The 21,309-nt window shown below is 35.6% G+C and overlaps 1 protein-coding gene across 2 annotated transcripts in view; it reads left to right on the top strand.

Annotated features, from left to right (window-relative positions):
* Window positions 1-2,893: 2,893 nt before the first annotated feature.
* Hexo1 (Hexosaminidase 1) overlaps window positions 2,894-21,309 on the top strand; it is a 90,369-nt gene continuing 71,953 nt past the window's right edge. The window contains exons 1-2 of one of the 2 annotated variants that reach the window (XM_069845528.1): window positions 2,894-3,019; window positions 3,350-3,505. The gene's annotated coding sequence lies outside the window, so the exon portion shown is untranslated. Of the gene's footprint in view, window positions 3,020-3,349; window positions 3,506-19,920; window positions 19,951-21,309 lie in introns of those variants that run through there. The other variant, XM_069845531.1, reaches the window with a different exon arrangement.

The following is a 21,309-nucleotide window of genomic DNA, read 5'->3' as shown; positions in this document are numbered from 1 at the left end:
GCGACTCTGTCGATAAATTGGTCTACACAACTGGTTTCATATGGATGAATGACAAATAGTCAAATACCCGACATTAACAAAATAATAATAATAATAATAATAATAATAATAATAATAATAATAGGCTGATATGTATATCTATTATCAGGTAGTACATCTCACTTGACGATATGTGTCAGAGGAAGAACAATAATATTGTTTGTATGCATCTGAAGTCTGATTAATGGAATATGTAACTAATTGGCGATGTATGTATTGGAGGGAGAAAGGAACTGGCCACCCTACCCCATTATCTTTAGGTCTAGTTGCCTCATGAGTGATGCCTTATTGGTGTTAATTATGAGGTTCAAACCTGTCTTCGGACAGTTGACTAAACAATAACTTTTCTGGAATTCGTCCCCCACATCCCTTAGCCATGTCTGCACTGTGTGCAAGTGAGAGAGTAACCACCTTCTTCTCTTTATAAAATTTTGTAACCCGATTACAAGGGGCCAGTCTGCTGTTCTGTTGCAGTTTCTTTACAGAGTTTATAGATGAAGCTTTGTGTTTAGTTTGCTAAAGAAAAAAAAATCAGATTTCTGTGGTCTGTGAAAAAAGTGAGAACTCCATTATGTCATAGGTCTATGAGAATTTGAGAAGTAAACTCGGTTAAACGTTTAGATTTAAATTGAACGATTGTAGAGAAGTGCTTGGCAGAAGAAAAAATCATGTTTAGTGATGCAGGAAGCATTGTTACTAAACGTAGAACAACACTTAATTCGGAGCATGTGAGTGCACTCACATGTTTAAAATCATGGATGAAGCAGTGTTAACTAGATGAGTCTTCATACTTCTTTTTTGTCTTTGTCTCAAAAATCCCCGGAGAATTATTCACACAATAAATTATAAGCCTATATAATAATTATGTTAGTACATAACTAGAATAGTATTGTTTTGTAATACAACGATATAGTAAATACATATACAGTATACAGGGGCGGATGCAGGATTTTTTTTTCGGGGAGGGATTTGAGGAGATAGTAAAATTGGAGTAATGAGAAATAAGTTTATATACTCAAAATTTGTTTCCGAGTCACAAACATTTACAAATTGGCCTGAGTAGCGTAGTCGGTATAGCCTTCGGTGCTCGAAGTTGCGGGTTCTACCCCAACCCAGTTCGATGGCATTTAAGTGTGTTTAAATGCGACAGGCCTCATATCAGTCGATTTACTGGCATGTAAAAGAAGTCCTGAGGGAAAAAATTACGGCACACCGGCGACGCTGGTATAACCTCGGCAATTGCGAGCGTTGTTAAATAAACCATAATTTTTTAATTTTAACATTTACAATGACTGCAATACAAAAACATTGACAGAATGACATTTACAGAAGAAGGCGACGAGGCTTCTTAGACATTTCATCCAGTACTTCATGAGCTTCTACTTCTACATTTTTGTGTATATACATCAAGACCAGTCCATTTAATCTGTCTGCTCCCATCGTGCTCCTCAAGTAAGCCTTCAAATTTCGCAATGTTGAGAACGACCGTACTGGTTTGCTGTAGTTACAGGCAACGTGCAGAAAAGTTTCAGCGCCTTGCGAGTGCAGGGAAAAATAATTTCATTGCACCTGTTTAAAGATGATATAAAAACAGTAGGTATTAGGTGAAGATTTTTCTGATCAAGGAAATTTCTTCTCCACATCTCTTCAATTCATTGAAGAAAGACTCTGGTGATGCATCAACATCATTGGGCCACTGATTTACTACAGCCTCAACAACAGTTTCTAAATCTTCATCTGATGCTCGCACTATGTTTTTAATAATAATAATAATAATAATAATAATAATAATAATAATAATAATAATAATAATAATAATAATAATGATGACGTTTTTAGGCAGAAAAGTTTGTATGGACTTTAGGATTCCCTTATGATTTAAAAACCTGTCCTTGAGCTGACTAATGAAATAGTCTAAAAATAGAAGGAAAATTACAAGCCTAAAATACTCTTCATGACTCTCTGTCTTGAAGTAAGAACTCTGTGTTTGTCTTCTTGCAGTTCTTGGAATTTAACATTTTAGCAAAGAGAATTTACGTGGAAACTCTCTAATTCCTATGTACATTCACAAATTAAAATTAATATTATTTTTGTTTCTTGTTTCGTATTTTTCTCAAAATTTCGGGAGGGTATATATCCCCTTAATCCCCCCCCCCTTGCATCCGCCCCTGACAGTATACTAAATTTTTTTACTTATGCTTATCACCAAACACAAATTAAATTTAACAATAATAAGTGTACTACAATATATTAAAACTTTTTTCAAATCGATCAAAGCTCGATTAATCTATAGCTTAATCGATTAGATTCAAATCGTTAATTGATTAAATATTTTGATCGATCGACAGCATTAATAATAATAATAATAATGATAATAATAATAATAATAATAATAATAATAATAATAATAATAATAATAATAATCCTTGGCGCGACAGCCCACGGAGGGCCAGTCGACTGCTAGTCTCACATCCACATCCCTCAGTGAAAGTGAACGATCATCCATCCGGGTGGGCACACTAACCGAAATTTCACGAGAAAATTTCTTCCCCATGAGGACTCGATAGTCCAAGGCATGACGCTTTATACCCACGAAATACATATTTTGTTAATCTACTCGTAGACGCTCACATAACCTGCAAACTGAATATTATGACAGTTAAAAAAAATCACAGAAATCGCTTATCTGAATGATGATAGGGGTGTATAAATGATTAATTTAGAGCAATTATGATCATACTAAATTTTCTTAAAGATGATGCATTAGTTCCCCGACATATGCGACGATAAGACCAGCGATTAGGATATAACGCAATAGTTATAAGGAAACTGTCGGTCTGACGCAGATCTGTGCCCGACTGCGTAGATCGTGGGTTAAGAGCGATAAGTAAGCTGTTACATCCCAACAGCTTATAGCACCGAGCATGTTTTAACGCAATCGAAGAAACTGTATGTAAAAATACAACCATTTGCTTTAAATGTAAGCTATTAATTCATATTAACTTAATATGTATTATATTTTATAACATTTTAAATGTAATTGTCGCGTTTTGCTAGATTGATTTAAAAATGGAGTCTAGTAAGCAATACGAGTTGGGCATGGGACATACTTTCCTACACAATGTGATGAAAATACATTGACATGATACAGAAAATTATTGGAGGGCGTAGGGACACGTCTTGTAATGGCGCCAGGGATTATTCCTGTTGTTACCATTATCATCATGATCCTATAGTTAAAGAATAATTCTTATAACTAAGTCCCACTTTTGCTAATGTTTCTTTAATATAACATTGTAAACCTTGCAAGGGAACTTTCTTCGTGTACTGGAGGTGCGATGTGGCAACAGCGTCATACAATGGAGAGAGAAATCTGCTTAGTGGTCAACGGTCGCGCTCATCCTGCTGGTCCACAGTTCGCGCTTGACATCCCTTTCACGAAGACAAGGAGAGGCACCACTGCAAGGTTAGTTGAGTCTGACATTTGTCTTTCAGAGAGCAATGTCCGTACACACTTCTTATAATGCTTAACAAGGAAGCTCTCAATCAAGAGCAGAAAATCACGTGATTAACTTTAAATATAAAGTTATTCATAATTGGCTACTATCTACATACGGTATAAAACATAATTTACCACGTTTGTTTTCGAGTATTCTACACTTTTCCCGTCTATAGTTTTATCTGTGCGCTTGCTCTTTGATGTAGCTGTAGTCCCTTGGATATTCACTATTTCTTTGGTGATGGGTTTGCCTCTAAAAAAGTTTGTGCCATGCATGTTCTGCTTTGAGCTCTTTTCCGAATAAAGAAAATTATAAATTGACGTGACATATGTTACAGCTTTGGCTCTGCGCCGCTTTAAATACACAGGCATAGTAGATATTGAATCTGCTCAGTTAGCAGCGATATTTTAGGCACTAAATCGCAAAGTGGAAAGATCAGTATTGTAATAATGGATCTTACAAGGGCAAATCGAACTGACAAAAATTCACACAAGGACGATTGGAGGGGAGAAGAACGCAGAAGGTGAGGAAACTGCCAAACAAGAACGTACTGTATGTGAATAAAAACAAGCAATGAAAATAAATGCTATACATAGTTACGGTCAATAACTCCATTCACTTGTGCGCAAGAAAAGTCAGAAAAGGCTATCGCCTCTTTCTTCCTCTTTCCGACAACCTCGCACAGTCCATCAACGAAATTCAACCAATGTATAATCTGACTACTAATAAAACTGGGAACGTGTGTTTACAGTATATCAGTATCTCCAACTTCACAATGTTCTTCATATAGCCGTGTTATCTTGTAATGTCTTTCTCTCTCATGCGTGTATTGGAATGACAACGTCCCGCACGACTTATCTGACGAACTCCAGGCGGGGCATCGGTGACGTTCTTTGAACCGAGTTACCCCAATACATACGACACTATGTTGCGAAATACCTAGTGGCCGGTCATAAATATATGTCTCGAAAAAATTATAATTTTTTTGTTCCAGGACGAATCATAGGAATTCATTAAATAACAATAATTGTACATTATATTGTTAAATAATGTATGTTCCTCATAAAATGCCGATCGATGGTTCCCCCCCCTCCCCCAAGGTTTTAATAGAGTCACGCTTCAAGCTAATTAGTTTAGTCATTAGCACGACTTGGTTTCCCTCGGACGGTAAGATAAATGTTGAGATGAGATCTAAATGAAATGCCATGGACCTATTCCTTTCCTACTATAATGTTTTCTTTATATTTATTAGATATTTTTCTAAATTTTCATTTTTGACTTCTCCGATGCTCTTATTTCTTCGGGCATTGGCTTCAGTGTTGCCAACACTGTGGTTTTCCCGCTAAATCTAGTTGTTTTCTCTTTCTCTGTTGGTGGGGAAAAATTATTGAATTGTGGGCAGTGGGAAATCCATTGAGCTCTATACTAAAATGGAGGAAACACCCTATGTTAAAATATCGTGCCACTGGGTTCCGCGTCGCCATGTTGGTGACGGAATTTCTCTCTCTTTCTAAAACAGTTGCTGCACGATGTTACCGCCAAAATTCGTGTATGAATATTGAAATTATTTATATTGTGGGTTATTATGAACTATTTCTTTCAATTTAATATGAGCTATGAATTCTCTAAACTTTGACGTAAAAATCATAAATGAAATTAAGTATATATAAAGTGCTCTGCATTATTTCTATAAAAAAAATACAAACCAATGTAAACATATCAAAACTAAACACAAATATGTAAGCCTAAAAGAAATCTCTTACCTCTTCTAGGCCACATGCACTACTCCCGGTCAGATGGATAAATATGGGTTAGGAATAGTGAAGATTAAGTTAAAATAAAAGTTAAATACGGTACAAGAAAAGCACACAATTATATTCATACAGTTTTTACACATATATTGTAGTACTGGTAGTAAACCGAAAGTTATATATGTTGAAGTAGAAAGATTTATTTGCCATTAAAAGTGTATAATTTTTGGCTTGTCACGAATTTAATTACTATAAATAATGTAACTAAATTTACCGATTTTTATAGGTACATACCGGTATCTATACTTTGACCTTACAATATAAAAGTCTGTTATACTTAATTGTATGTGATATAAGAGCTAAGTTTCCTGTTAAAATTGATTCTTTTCTTAGCAGAAATACATATCAATAAAAAACGCGAAGTATAAACATAATAAATACTAAATAATGGTACATAAGCACTAGAAGAAAAATTCAATACCGTACATCAAAATAACAATACACACAAAATATTACATCATACTGATATCGCACCAAAAGGTCAATAGTTAAAGGGGTATACTTGAAAAATACGTAATATACATACAAACATTATGTAGGAACAGCGGCGAACTTCTGCCTAAGCAAACTAGCAGCTGCCTAGGGTCCCAACTTCGGAGGGAGCCCCGGCCAGGGGCGGCGGAAATAATAATAATAATAATAATAATAATAATAATAATAATAATAATAATAATAATAATAATAATAATAATAACAATAATAATAGTGTTATTTGTTGACACTAAAACTTTCGCCTGGCAATATAATCTTGTAATAAATAGTTGTTGTTTAGTGCAAAGACAGGAGACAGGTTTCAATGAGACATAGGAGCTCCAGATGTAGCATTTCCACGAATAAATAATACGAGATATTTTGATTATTACCGCCCTCACTCATGAAGCAAGTACGCCAGGAGATAGCTAATGGGGTAGGGTGGCCATCGCCTTTCCCCTCTCCATTGCATACATCGCTGACTAGGAACATATTTTACTAATCAGATTTCAGATGTATACAAACAATTAATTGTTCTTCCTCTGACACATGTCAAGTGGAATGTACTGCCTAATAGTAGATATATACGTATCAGCCCTGATTACGTATTTGTGATCAGGGATATCAGCCAGAATCTCAATCAGAGGTAATCTTGTCATTATAAATGTAAAAAAGTATAGTTGATACTTATCTACTTAATTTCTAAGTCTGCTTGTCTATTTTCTAAAGTCAAAATACCGGTACGTTAAACAAATCCTATTCTGTTAACTGCCTAGAGGCCCTGGGTCTCTATGTCCGCGCTTGTTTGGAAACTTAACGTCACTTGTTTGTTACTCAGTCTTAGATACTGTTAGGAACAGTTTGGTTATACTACCAGTACTCAAATTCGAGGGCTTAATGTGAAACTAACGTAACTATAATCGATATTTTATTCACAACAAAATTCTTAACAGACAATACGCTTATTTTACAAGAACTATACCATCATGTTTTGTAGTTACGAAATGATACATGACTGTTCGGAACTGAGTTAGGATTTTCTGTGACCAAGTAGAAGAAAGAATATTATCAACACTTGGTATAGAAACCTAAAAAATACATTTTTGATTAACACCTAAACAGATGTATTAGGTATTTTCATTACAATTTAATCAACTAAATGAATATACAGTATTCACAATGCATAAATATCTTATAACAGAAAATTTTGATGTTGATCCACATTCTGATTCAGCTAACAAAGAGTGGACTCATTGGTTGAAGAATTTGATAATTTATTTACACTGTTATGTAGCCTCTGGGGTAATCGAAGTTTCACCTATAAATACTATAACATACCGCAGTGTAATAATGATATAATATCACATCGTGATCAGATCACTGACTAGATAGGTGGCCAATACTATAATTTCGAATTCATGTTTTGATGCAAATAGCTTATCTGTGAAACTGAATTCCACTTCCTGGTGTTTGTAACTGTTTACAGCCGTATGCTGCACAGTAGTTCACCATTATAACGGCAAATTAAAGAAATATAATTAAAAATGCACTTATTTCAACGAAACAACCATTCCCTAGTGAGTTAGAAAGAGAGAGAGATACGCTTCAGGTGTGCCAATAGTACGGAAGTTACACGTCACGATTTTTTCAGCATTTGTCTACAGGAATTGTGTATCCTGTTTATAATGTTGAGATCACTGGGGAAATCTAGTTTTTTTTCGCGCTCAGATCAGTGAGAATTTGTTTTTTCTTTAAACAACTATACTTGACTTTGTCCTGTGTTAACATTCCTCTCGTCTGTAGTGAAGAGGAAGCCCCGAACCATACATAACACGTGGAGCCACCACACCATGTTTTAACAGTGGTTTTTGCTGTGAAGTTTTTCAGTATAAAGATACTTCAGATATGAACCCATTCAAAGAATTAGGCTAGACACTTTGTGTGCTCTGTCTTCCCTGGTCAAATGCAGAAGTAGAAAGGCTATTTAGCCAGATGAATATAATTAAAACCAAAATTAGAAATAGAATGAGAACAAAGATATCACGGTCAATTTTGACAGTTAAGGCTGCATTGAGACTGTGTGATTTTTTTTTTTTGTTTTTGTTTTTTTCGTTCTTGGTAACTCTATAGCATCTATTAGATGCTTTATGGTTGTGCTAACAGATGGAGTTACTTGTCAATAATGTGACGCTGAAACGTGTGTTCAGGTTACTGCCCAGCGACAGTCCTGATGTATTTTTATATTTGTGATGATTGGTTAATTAATATTAACCCGGCACACTCACAATCACACTCACATTCATACAAATGTGTGATAAATGTTGCCATGATTTTGACTTGCCTGAACACATTGTTAAAAAAATCGTAACGATGGAAACATATAGACCAGAAGTTGCAGGTGCTTCAACTTCCACAACTACGGCCGGAATTGAAGAAGAAGAAGAAGAAGAAGAAGAAGACGACGATGATTATGATTATGTAGAATCTCTTCTTTTGTAGTTTTGGTGTTTAATAATTACACTAGTCAACAGCATGTTTTGTGCCGACAAACAGAATGCTGATTATTACCAAGTCTGATGCGCTGATTACGAATATATAATCAGATTTTTTCCATCGCGTCAGGTTTCCGAGCACTGCAACAATGTTGTATTTTATGAATAGCCATAAATACAGTGCTGGCGGGAAGTAACTAGGTATTATTAATTGACTGTGGAATTTTTAATATTGGTGCAACCATAATGAAAATTGTGTGTACATGTAAATCATTAAATAGAGTTTGAACTTTTGCGCGTCCGTATTATAGATGGTGGCCGTAAGGGGCGGTTCGCGCAACAATAGCAAAGATGGTTAATCACCTGCTTGTTCGCGAACGAACTGCGCGCTATGAAGTGTGGAATTCCGTTGTTTTCGTTCAGAGATGGTGCCATACAGAGAAAGGAAGGAATGCCACAATCCGTCCAGAGACAATAAAGAATTGGAAGCACGGATTCGGGGAATTATCACCAATGCCCCACGCAACTTCCTCCAGAAGACTGTGGATTCCATTACCGGCCGCTTGAGGAAACTGGTGGAAACCACAGGAGCCTACGTTTAATTTCAATGTATGCATACGTATTCCCATTTAACAAGGTAAATACACATTAAATAAATTCCAATAATTTAGCTTTATAAATATAGAATTTATAACATTTTTCAATACCTAGTATACATGTACCAAGTCCCTCTTCACTTGATACATCTGAATCATGGTTTGTTGATACTTGAAAGAAAATATATACTTATAGGGTGCCTGGTAATGAAAACAGAGACAGTCAGTCTGTATTTTGTTTAGTTCGGGTGTAGAGGTTTTGTTAGTAGTGTGAACTGTTCTGTGTGAAATGAATTGAAGAAGCAAATGCATAATTGTAAAAACTTCCCGAACTAATGGTATGGCGTGAACAAAAGAACCACGAAGATGAGTGTTATTTCTGCTTAACCAATGTTACTGGATTTTCTTAAAAAAAAAAGAGACTCATTCATTTTCCTGATCTCCCATCAGCTGTAAGACCAATACCTCATGGAGAAAATTTACCTGTTCCCATTCCACCTTCTACATGGCAAGAAGAATCGGAATCTGACATAACGTCATCTGATGATGTGCAGCCCTCTACATCAAGGGATGACGTCTACATTCCAGATGAAGAGAGAGAAGAAAAGCCACATTTAAAACTTAGGTGGAACTCAACGATCTGGTACGTGATTTGTACTTAATTAAACAGCTGACTGAGCTTCTAGAATCTCGTCTTCAGGAATGGAAGGTGCTGGATAAAGATACTAATGTTTCAGTATTTAGAAACATAAATAAGGATCTATTACCATTTTTATAGTTACAGATTCTGGAGTTTGTACATGCAGCGATGTAAATGGACTGATTGAAACTAGGTATTACACATAATGCTGAAGAGTGGCGCTTATTTATTGATGCTTCTAAAATTAGTCTGAAAGCCGTTTTGTTACAAAATCGTAATAAACTTTCCTATATATATAGCATACAGTACAACAATGAAAGAAACATACGAAAACATGCGTCGTATTCTTAAAGTCATTAAAATATGAAAACCATTGTTGGCATATTTGCGGGATCTTAAATTCTTCTACATGGAATGCAGAGTGGATTCACTAAATATGCTTTTTTCTGTGCCTTTGGGACAGCCGAGATACTCAACATCACTATATAATCAAGGAATGACCAAGAAGAGAAGAGTCCACACCTGTGGAGTAACGGTCAGCGCGTCTGGCCGCAAAACCAGGTGGCCCGGGTTCGAATCCCGGGTGGGGCAAGTTACCTGGTTGAGGTTTTTCCGGGGGTTTCCCTCAACCCAATACGAGTAAATGCTGGGTAACTTTCGGTGCTGGACCCCGGACTCATTTCACCGGCATTATCACCTTCATTTCATTCAGACGCTAAATAACCTAGATGTTGATACAGCGTCGTAAAATAACCCAATAAAATAAAATAAACGAAGAGAAGATTTCACTCCTGGGAAACATAATGTAAAATTTAAACCTTTAGTTGAGCCACAAAAATATATCTCCATCTTTTACACATTAAATTAGGGCTCATGAAGAACTTTATGAAAGGTATGGACACAGCAGGCAAAGGTTTCAAATATCTACGAAGAATATTCCCTGGCTTGAGTGCTGCAAAATTAAAAGAAGGAATATTCATTGGACCTGAGGTTAAAAAATGATGCATGATCGATTTTTTTTTTTCAGAAAAAATTAACTCCAAACGAACGTGTAGCATGGGAGTCATTTAAAAGTGTTGTGAATGAGTTCCTCGGCAACAAGAAGGAAGAAAATAATGACAACTAGTTCAGAGTCTCTTTCAGAATTATAAGAATTTTGGATAGAGGATGTCTGTCAAAATTCATTTCCTGCATTCTCATTTAGATTTTTTCCTAAAAACTTGGGTGCAGTGAGTGACGAACAAGGAGAACGCTTTCACCAAAACATTTTACAGATGGAACAGCGTTATAAAGGGAGATGGGATCCATCTATGATGAGTGATTACTACTCGTTCATACAAAGAGAGAATACTAAAGCACACACAAAAAAAGTGTTTTAAAGCGACGCCTCCTTCCACTACGTAAATGTAAATAGGTATTTACATCATTATAGCATGAAGGATACTTTATTTTTAGTACTAACACCACTATAATAGTGAAAGACTATGTTTATGCATTCTGCATTAGATATTAATAATGTGGAACTGCTTAGTTAGTATCGAACTTTTCAGAAGTGTAATAAGGGTAATAACTGAAAATCTGAGGGTCTGCTGAAAAATGGATTCCATTTTTGGATTCAGCATGCCAAATATGTGGATAGTAACAATGTTTCATTTCGGCACAATTTTCAAAGTTAAAATTTGTTGACTAGTGTTATTTATAGTCTATTATTACTATTTTGAAATATGTAATATACATCTAAAAATCTAGTGGCTTTTATGCTAGATTTAGCGTAGCTATTTTTAAAGCGTTTAGTGTATTTTTGCAAACTGGAATTGACAACGCTGATTGCTTCGCCGTCTTACTTCTGCAGTCGACCTCGTTGTCTACCGAGCGGCTAACCCTCTCCCGACTGACAACATGAACTTAAATTCTGTTCAGAATTATAAACCATGCAGTGATTTTCTTAAATATTACAGTATTCCATTACTATAAATCGTGGACTGCTAAGTTCATGCGGCTTTTAAGCAATGTATAAATTGTAGACCTGAATTGACTAACATCCAAAGTCCAATAATTACCGAATTGACTTTTTACCTGACATAATGTGTATAGCATAGGCTACCATTCTGTAAAAAAGACTATCCAAAATCTGACTCTAAGCCTGCATTTTTTTATTATACAAATATTTATTTCAATACTCTTTATGGCAAGCCTACATAGTTTTTATGCTTTCCTGAAAACTTTACTTCAATGTACTTGGGACGTTTGTCAATTCAGATCTTCAATTGTAAAAGCCTCTTAGACTATCCCAAATTGATTAAGCATAGGAAATTAGGGAAAACTCTTGGGTACCTGACAAAATAAATACATTGGTGTTTCAAAATCAACAGGGGACTAGCTAAATACTCTGCCTGCTATTAAAACTCACTCCTTACGGCTCCACCCCTATTTGATTGATGATCGATTGATTGCATGGAGGAGGCGAACAAAACTCTTGCATTTAGACTACGTTGATCCATTTTACATTGGCCTAAAATTCGTTGTAGTAGAGATAAGATGAACAGAATTCCTACGGCTGGATTTCCAATCCCCGAGTTATCACAGAAATAGCTCAGGCAATTTCCTAACCGTAAAGACATCCCCGAATGCCACTATGTCGTTCTCTAATTGACACCGTGCTCATCCCTCGTATGCTAACGACGATCGCGAACAGGGTCTTGCGCCGTTTGTCGGTCGGGAGCGTTTCATAATTCACAGTAGACCTAATTTTGGTGGCCATCTCTATGTAGCACCACAGCACCACCCAACCTCGCACGCCATCTTGATATTGAAATATATCAGTGGCTTATGACAAGAGCTTAACCATATTCCCATTTTCTTCATTTTATTTCTTAGATATCGTGTTTCTTTCGATATTTATCCACACTCAAAGGGATATTTACAACCAGCGCCTAGTATAGTCCGGATCAGCTTACTTAATACCGTAAGGGTGAAACCTAACCATTTTTCTCCCATTAATGCATAAGCTAGTGGATCATAGTGGTTTTCTAGTTTGCAGGTCGAATTTTCTTTTGCCAAAATCGTTTCGCTTTTGGGTACTGAGAAATACTACAACTGATAGTGATTTTATAACTGTTATGTTGGCAGCAGTGACATAGTTTAAATTCTGAAAATTCAAATTGTTTTAGATTTCTGAGGCCATTACTGGACATACTAATTAATAATTAATTAATATCAGTATTAATATTAATACATAATAGTTATTGTATGTGTTGCTTTGTGTTGTGGCTACAATTTCAAGATTAGAGTCAGGTAGGCTATACTTGTTTTTTTTTTTTAAAGATGGGACATGACAGCTTGGAACAACAATGCCATGTTGCGAATAAGGAACTCCACGCTGCCAGCTGATGGAAGCTAGCAATTGTTAAAATGGCTGACGTTAAAACATTCATTGACAATTGACGCGAAGGTAAGAAAACAATACAAAAATCGACAGAGAATCAAAAACGAAACGTGCCAATGCTAACACTGTGTGCACAATAAGTGTCGCCAAGAGAGCTATTAAACACTCGTCAGGTTTTTTTCTTTTTTTTTTTTTTTTTCGTTGTTGTTAACTCTATAGCATCTATTAGATGCTTTATGGTTGTGCTAACAGATGACGTTACTTGTCAACAACGTCACGTGGGAACTAAGTTTGGCAACTCAACCGTTGTTACCATAGCAACAGGCCTACCACGCTATGTGACATTCAGTTGCTTTTCCGATCGCAACGCTCCTGTCATGTCCCATCTTAAAAAAAAAAAAAAAAAACAAGTATAAGTGTAAATAAATATAACATATTTCGTGTGATACATGCCCTTGAGTAATCGATAGAAATACCATTTCGCATTTTAATTAATTTCTTTCGTGTTTAGACTTTTATTACAATAATGGAGTAGGCCCTAAATATTCTAAAGCATACTTTTCAAAGTGGCATTCGTTTTCGGAATTCATACTAATCATTTCACGTGATCAAACAAAATATATTTTTAGGTTAGGTCTCGTGATTCATAAACTGTTAATCAAAGCAATGAATTTCATGTTGTCAGACAAAATACAGTTTAATATTAGATCTTACACTGATCTACTAACTACTAACATAATGTGCGAGAGATCCAGAAGAAAAATATACTCTTTCACAAATTATTGAAACTTTTAGAAAACACCTCCCCAACATAAAGATGAGATGTGGTAAATAAGCAAGACATCGTTATTGTTAATACTATATTATTATTATTATTATTATTATTATTATTATTATTATTATTATTATTATTATTATTATTATTATTATTATACATGGCATTGTGTGATTTTATCCTCTAGTATAAGTTGGCAACACTGAAGAGACTGCCATGTAATACTATGTGAGCGAGCACCATGAAATCGAATACCGGTAGATTTAATAGGCCTATGTAATACATTAATAAAAGAAATAAACAATTAAATAAAATTTTAAAACACTTTACCAGGATAATGATGTTCTTGAACTTGAATGTTACTCAAAATTTCAATGATGTTCCACGCAGTATTCTGAATCTTTTCGTATCTTCTGCTCTCCAAAGGCTATAAATTTCTCCTTTTATAACAAATATTTCAGAGCTAAGTAGGCCTTGGAGATCTATCAATTGAAACTCCGCACAGGAGCCATTTATTCTCTTGAATAATATCGATTTTTCTGATTAAGTCCACACTGAATTAAAAGAAATTACACACCATGAAACACGGAAAGGCCTGTCAGTTCTCTAAGATATTATAATTGATGGATGGGAACACTATTTGTTTCAGCTCATACAACAAAGTTTGAATTGAAAAAGGACTTCAGGAGCGTTCGTGCTCGCGAGCACTTTTTTACTCGCATGACGAGAGCACCAAATGTCATTAAAAGAGCGCCATGGTGTTCGCGAGCACCTGGTTGAGAATGCCTGCTGTAATGCAATCATTTAAGAAACAAGGGCGTTTGCATTTAACGTAAAACGACAGTTTAAGAAAAGATTTCTTCACTATTTGTGCAGTTGTCTGATAGAAGAAGTGAAGTGAACACGTGGACTAAAATCGCAATGAAAGTATAAAATAATTATATAGCCTACATAATTAATTTCGCTTAGGAAATGTTTTTTTTTTGGCTTGTTTCGAAATTCACCGTTTTATATCTCACTTTATTCATCATGACACAAAAAAATTAAGAAGAAAATTCTCTGAGGTTTCTTGCAGTGGAACGCCATTGTGTGTTTTGATTTAAAATAAAGATTCTTTTTACACAAATTATATTTCACGTACATCATTCCCTGATAAATTGAGCCGTACATACTGAATATGAACACCATTTTACCAATGGCCTAGATCTTTGTAACAGATTAATCATCCCTATGTTAAAATCGGCAGCTCTTTGAAGAGAACAACCGCCAGGATCGCCACCCGTCCGCCGTAAACGAACACGAGATGGTAGTACAGTCGCTAATGCAATTCAAGACGTGACTTCTTATGTAACAACTAGATGACAGCATAGTAAACCCGATAAAAGTTGTTACCGTCAAAGCCTGTAAGGCCGAGCAATCTGGGTATATATGATTTAGGTCAATAGTTTAGGAGTCAAGCAATCAGACAGACAGGCAAGAAACATCCAGAACCATTTTTTATATCAGACATGTTGAAAACTTGTATTTGTGTCAGAATTTCAAAACGAATTATTGTAGCATCACAATATTTCTCCTTATAGTTCATACAATAAAAAAGTAAAAATTGTTTTAGGTCAGACATATTCTAAGTTTACGAAATTTTCGCCATATAATCTGATGATAGTGCACACTATAATTTATGACGTTAAGAATAATGAATAGTCGAATTATAATCTCATAATACGAATTGTCGTTTTAGAGAGGTCTAGCCTCGGGGTGGATACATTTCCAGAACGATGGTCTTGGGACTCCCCTACACAATTGCCAATTGCCTTAAATGTATTACCCGCAGTGCTTGGGTTTTCCTTCTTTTCCAAGAATCCAATAGAAATGTTAATCTATACCACGGATTCAAAAGAACTGCCATGAGGTAGGAACTTGTTATGTTAAATAGTTTTAGTTAGAAACAGAGATTATTTCTCTGAACATATTGGAAATTTTAAAGCAAACTATATTGTTCTTGTGTCTGAGGTATTGTTTCAACATTATACGTGGGAGTTCTAGAAATAATTATGTATTCATTGTAAATAAGTATATGTAATGCGAACGTTTTTTATATAAAATTACGTCTATCCGATCGTCTTCGGAGGTAACATCAACGTTTCGGAGTTGAATGGAACGAAAAATGTGTGACGTAGAAACATCTTTGTCACCGAGTCGAAGTGGAACGCCGTGTACGTTGCGAAAGCAGAAGGATGTGGGTACACGACTATGAAAGTTTCGATTGCGCTCTGATCTCCTAGCGGAAGTGGTGGGGTGGTGCGTTTTGGGGTACCGAAACCGTGCTCTCATGGCTCCGCTGCCACAACAAACCAACTCCACGTCTTCTTGAGCGATCAACTTCGAGCATAACACACGTCAACTCTTGTATACCATGTATGAACTCTGTAAAATTAAAAAAAAAAAGTAATAATAATGAACTGGTTTAAAATCTTAATTTCTTTCGAACGTTGAGTCAAATCCACCCCGTTTTCCCCGCATGAACTTTGTTGACGTAATTCTACGCCTGAAGCCTCGCGGAGCTCTCCGTGGGAGAGTACCCCACTGATTTTTTTTTGTAAGATTATTACCGGTAGGTTAATGATTTTCAGTGTATCTGCCAACTCTCTTGCGTTTCTCGGGATCTTCCGTATTTTGCTTTATTTTATTGCGTTCAGCCGTTTCTCGTATTTTCTACATTTATTCCGAATTCGTTGCACCTTGTGATTAATGGGGCGTGCTCTAGGATCGCGGTTAAAGCGCTGCGCTATAAGTCAGAAGGTCCCTGTGAGGTCAGGAATTTTTTCCACTGATTCAATCCTTTCGACCGCACTATGACTCAGTCGCTAACAGAAATGAATACTAAGATGTCTTCTCGGGGGAAAAATGCGGCCAGCATGTACAACTGACATCCTTACTGCTACCCAATATCGATTGTCTTGATTGTAGATTAACATCCCACAACCACAAGGGTCTTTCGGGGGGCTTGTAATGGGACAACTTTACTTGGTGTAAATTAATAATAATAATAATAATAATAATAATAATAATAATAATAATAATAATAATAATAGGTATAGAAATTACATATATGTCATTATACATCTTGATTACACAACTTTTAACACTATATCATTTCGGAAAACATTATGTGTCTTTCACGTGTTAAATTTTACAGTACCTCGTTGACATGTTTCAGCCTGCTATTGGCCATCTTCAGAACTGGTTGTTGCTGGTCTTGGCGCCTTTTGTTTGTGTTTCCTGTGGAGGTGTGTTTGTGTAGTGTAATGTGGAGTCAAAGAGTGCGTGTTCTGAAATTGAGTTGTGTGTTGAGAATTTCATTTGGATGTATTTTTGTGTGTCTGTATATTTCTTATTGTTCCAGTTTGTTTAGTTTCTGGCTTTTTGGTTGGATGTGTAGAATTTCATGTCTATGTTGATGTCTTTGTAGGTGTGGTTAGCATTTGTGATGTGTTCTGCATATGTGAAAGTGTTTTGTAATTTTGTTATGGCTGTGATGTGTTCTTTGTAACGTGTTTGAAATGATCTGCCTGTCTATCCTATGTAGAAGTTGTTGCAGGTATTACATTTGAGTTTGTATACGTCTGTGTGGTTACAGAACAAATAATACTCTACAAAAATACCTCAACACACAAACAACACAAACAAACAAATACAACCACACAGGCGTATACAAACTCAAATGTAACACTTGCAACAACTTCTACATAGGACAGACAGGCAGATCATTTCAAACACGTTACAAATAACACATCACAGCCATAACAAAATTACAAAACACTTCACATATGCAGAACATATCACAAATACTAACCACACCTACAGAGAATCAACACAGACATGAAAATTCTACACATCCAACCAAAAAGCCAGAAACTATACACACTAGAACAGTACGAAATATACAGACACACAAAAACAAATCCAAACGAAATTCTCAACACACAACTCAATTTCAGAACGTACACACTCTTTGACTCCACATTACACTACACAAACACACCCTCACAGGAAACACAAACAAAAGGCACCAAGACCAGCAACAACCAGTTCTGATGATGGACAATAGCAGGCTGAAACATGTTAACGAGGTAATGTAAAATTTAACACGTGAAAGACACATAATACGTTTTCCGAAACATATATTTCATTATACTTGCAATGTATAATATTTATTAATCACTTTAAAGCCTGCCAATGGGATAGGAAAAGAAAATCAATAGTTACAATTAACTAATTGAATAAATTAGTGCTGAACAGGGTGGTGTATGAATAACACTCGTACCTAGTATTCGGAAGATCCAGGTTTCGATTCCAAAGGCCGGCTACCCTCAGTTCGGTTTTTCGTGGTTTCCTAAGTATTTTCAAACCAATGTTATTAAAGTATCGATTACAAATGACTGCGATCCGGAGGGCCGGTTTTATTTGTTATTACTTAGCGATAAACAAGAAATGTAAATGAGAGATACATCATGAAGTATGTGCAGGTTTTATTACAAATGTAAGTGATATATGACTAAATTGTCACGAAATTTTGCTGTTTATGTGAAAAATCTTCATTTCTGACTTTTAAAAACTATTTTGAAGAGATACAGTACATTAGTTTTGAAGATGTTAGCTGTAAAAGAATAAGGAGACAAATTATCTGGGAATTCTATTACATTTTCTTTAATGGCCTACAGGACCATTAAAGAATCGTATTTTGTATAAAACTGAGTTAAGTAACAATAAGGCTGATTTACAAAGGGTTTTCGAGAATATGGCGCTTAGGAAAATATTTGGAGTTAAGAGGGATGAAGTTACAGGAGAATGGAGAAAGTTATACAACACAGAACTGCACGTATTTTATTCTTCACCTGATATAATTATTAGGATCATTAAATCCAGACTTTTGAGATGGGCAGGGCACGTAACTTGTAGGCCTATGGGTGAATCCAGAAATGCATATAGAGTGTTAGTTGGGAGACCTGAGGGAAAAGGCCTGTGGGGAGGCCGAGACGTGGATGGGCGGATAGTATTAAAATGGATTTGAGGGAGTTGGGATATGATGCTAGGGAATGAATTAATCTTGCTCAAGATAGGGACCGATGGCGGGCTTATGTTAACGCCGGTATGAACCTCCGGGTTCACTGAAAGTCATTTGTAAGTAAGAAGTAAGTAAGTGTTAACATGTTTGAGTGTTGCATATGAAATGCCGTACATAATATTATTGCTAATTAAGACTGTGTATAAGTGTATGACATTAGATGATGAAAAAAATAATCACGACATTTTCACGAAATTACTGTCATATTTTTAACCATAAATACGATATTTTATTCATTTTCTTTCACGAAAATTTTAAAAAAATTTCACCAAAAAACCTGACTCTAACGATCACCTTTCTTCCTAATTCTGTAACCTATTTGTATTGCATAATTTTATATGTCATCCACCCTTCTTTCGCGACAAATCTACCATCTGTTCTGCAAATATCGCAACTGGCAATAGAGGCTATAGTACGAGTGGTGGTAATCACTGATAAGTTTTTCACTCTCGGACTTGTATAATCACAGTCCGCACAAAGGACCAAAGCATCCTAAGTGTAACGACCCGTCCCGTCCCGCATCCAGTCCACGAAAAGCCAAGTCAAGCAATGTGCTCCACATCATTTTAAGTTAGCGTGATGTTAAATTGCAGAGGGTGGGTCTTCCTGACCTTGCCATCTAAAATACATTTCCTTTTTATAAGTATACAGTATGTTAATTTCTGAGCATAGTAGCATAAAATTGGCGAGAGGCGTTTTCACAATAAATATCACATACAAAAACTTCTTGACAATCAATAAAATATTTATAGGGGTAGAGGAAATAACAGCCATCCCTAGGTTAATATTGTGGGTATTTCCTACAGAAGGAGCTGCTTGAAGGGATGCAAGGTTCTATACTAATTCAGCAGTAACTTACAAGGGTGTAGTATTGAAAAGCCTATGAGCACTTGAGCACTGTCCTACCTCAAAATTTTGACGTTGATGAGAAATGGATCACAAATTTAGCCTGGAGTCCCTTACTGTGGACAGAGTAGGCCTACTATTTTTAAAAGAATTTTAGCATTATTTTTTAAAAGAGTTTCGCGCTTTGTTTAATGGATTTAGATGTTTTTGAAGGACATCTGTGTAATTCTTTTGCAGGTTTTCGGTCACACCATGATACATTTAAAGGAGGTTTGTACCTTTAGAGTCTTTTTTAAATTTTATGGAGGGAAATCTTCTTGCATTTAAATTAAGTATCTAAGGGCAATATTAAATTAAAAAAAAAACATTTTTATGATATCTATCAACTAAAATAGGTAAGGTAAAGTACCCAAATAAGAGACACTTCTTTTAACTGCTTATAAATGAGGATGGTAATAGATATTTTTAATCTGAATGTGTGGAATACATACAGCATTTAGTCTATTTTTAGAATTGACAGTACAAATTTTAGTCGGTTTTTAGAATTGCTTTAAATTATAAAAAAAGTAAATCTGGAAAATAATGGTATTTTGGAAATGGGTTCCAATAAGAGATACGTGTGTTATTTAAGTTTATTTTTGAACATACACAAAAATTATTATCATTTGGCTCAAAATTGAAGCAATATATAACATTGTGAAGCCATGTAGACACTTTAATAAATTCAGGAACATTTTAAAATTGAAGGGGTTAGTGCAACAGTGGTCTAGCTCCTCTCAACAGAAATTCTGTTATTTATTTGGCATTTTTCCAAATGAAATTAACATGGTTTACGAAAAGAACACAAAGTCGGTCAAATCGGACATGAATGTACTAATCTTATTTCGTCTACTATTGCTAACGTTAACATATTGCTAGAGAAAGAAAAATGATAGAATATTAAATTTCGATCTCCATATTTTAATTTTAAGTTGATTGCACTTATTTTGCAGACCCCTTTAATTGACACAATTCTTATTTCGGTGTACTGAGCAAGTTGGACAAATGAAAGGTTCTTCATCAGTGTTGCAGTCTTCGTGTACCCAACGATGACATTTTGAACACTGAATCTATTTCTCCCCCCTGGGCCCTGGTGTCCTCTGAAAAAAATTCAGTTCAAAACAAGCACTCTCCGTCATCATAATTTTCTCCATATTCCGAGTCACTAGAGTTAATTAATTCCATTTCCACATCGGATTCTTCATCACTGGACGAACTCAATCAGTGCTTCTTGGACTGAATTTTTCTGTGGTTTTTGTTGTTTTTCGAACAACTTCGAGCTCCATTTTTTCTTCGTTTTTCCTTCTCTAAACTCTCTCCCATTTGTTTCTGATAAGAGTTGATATTATGATAGCTCATTTTCCTGTCCTGGATGACTTTACATGCGACTACACACTGGTTGAAGCTTGCGGCTTTTGAGGTTTTGGTTGTTTCTGCTGCTGCTTCTGTAGGCATAACTATGGCGCGTGAAATAAGTAATGGGAACGTTGAGAGCGAATAACTTATCTTTGCAACAGCCTATGGGCATTAAAGCTGACAACTGTGATTGGCAGATTGCTTGCGTGACGTATTGGGTGTTACCATTCTCAG

This window comes from Periplaneta americana, chromosome 14 (genome assembly GCF_040183065.1).
Source record: "Periplaneta americana isolate PAMFEO1 chromosome 14, P.americana_PAMFEO1_priV1, whole genome shotgun sequence".
In the NCBI taxonomy this organism is placed as follows: Eukaryota; Metazoa; Arthropoda; class Insecta; order Blattodea; family Blattidae; genus Periplaneta; species Periplaneta americana.
The sequence above is the reverse complement of the archived record's forward strand: the minus strand, read 5'-3'. Positions and strand labels throughout refer to the sequence as shown.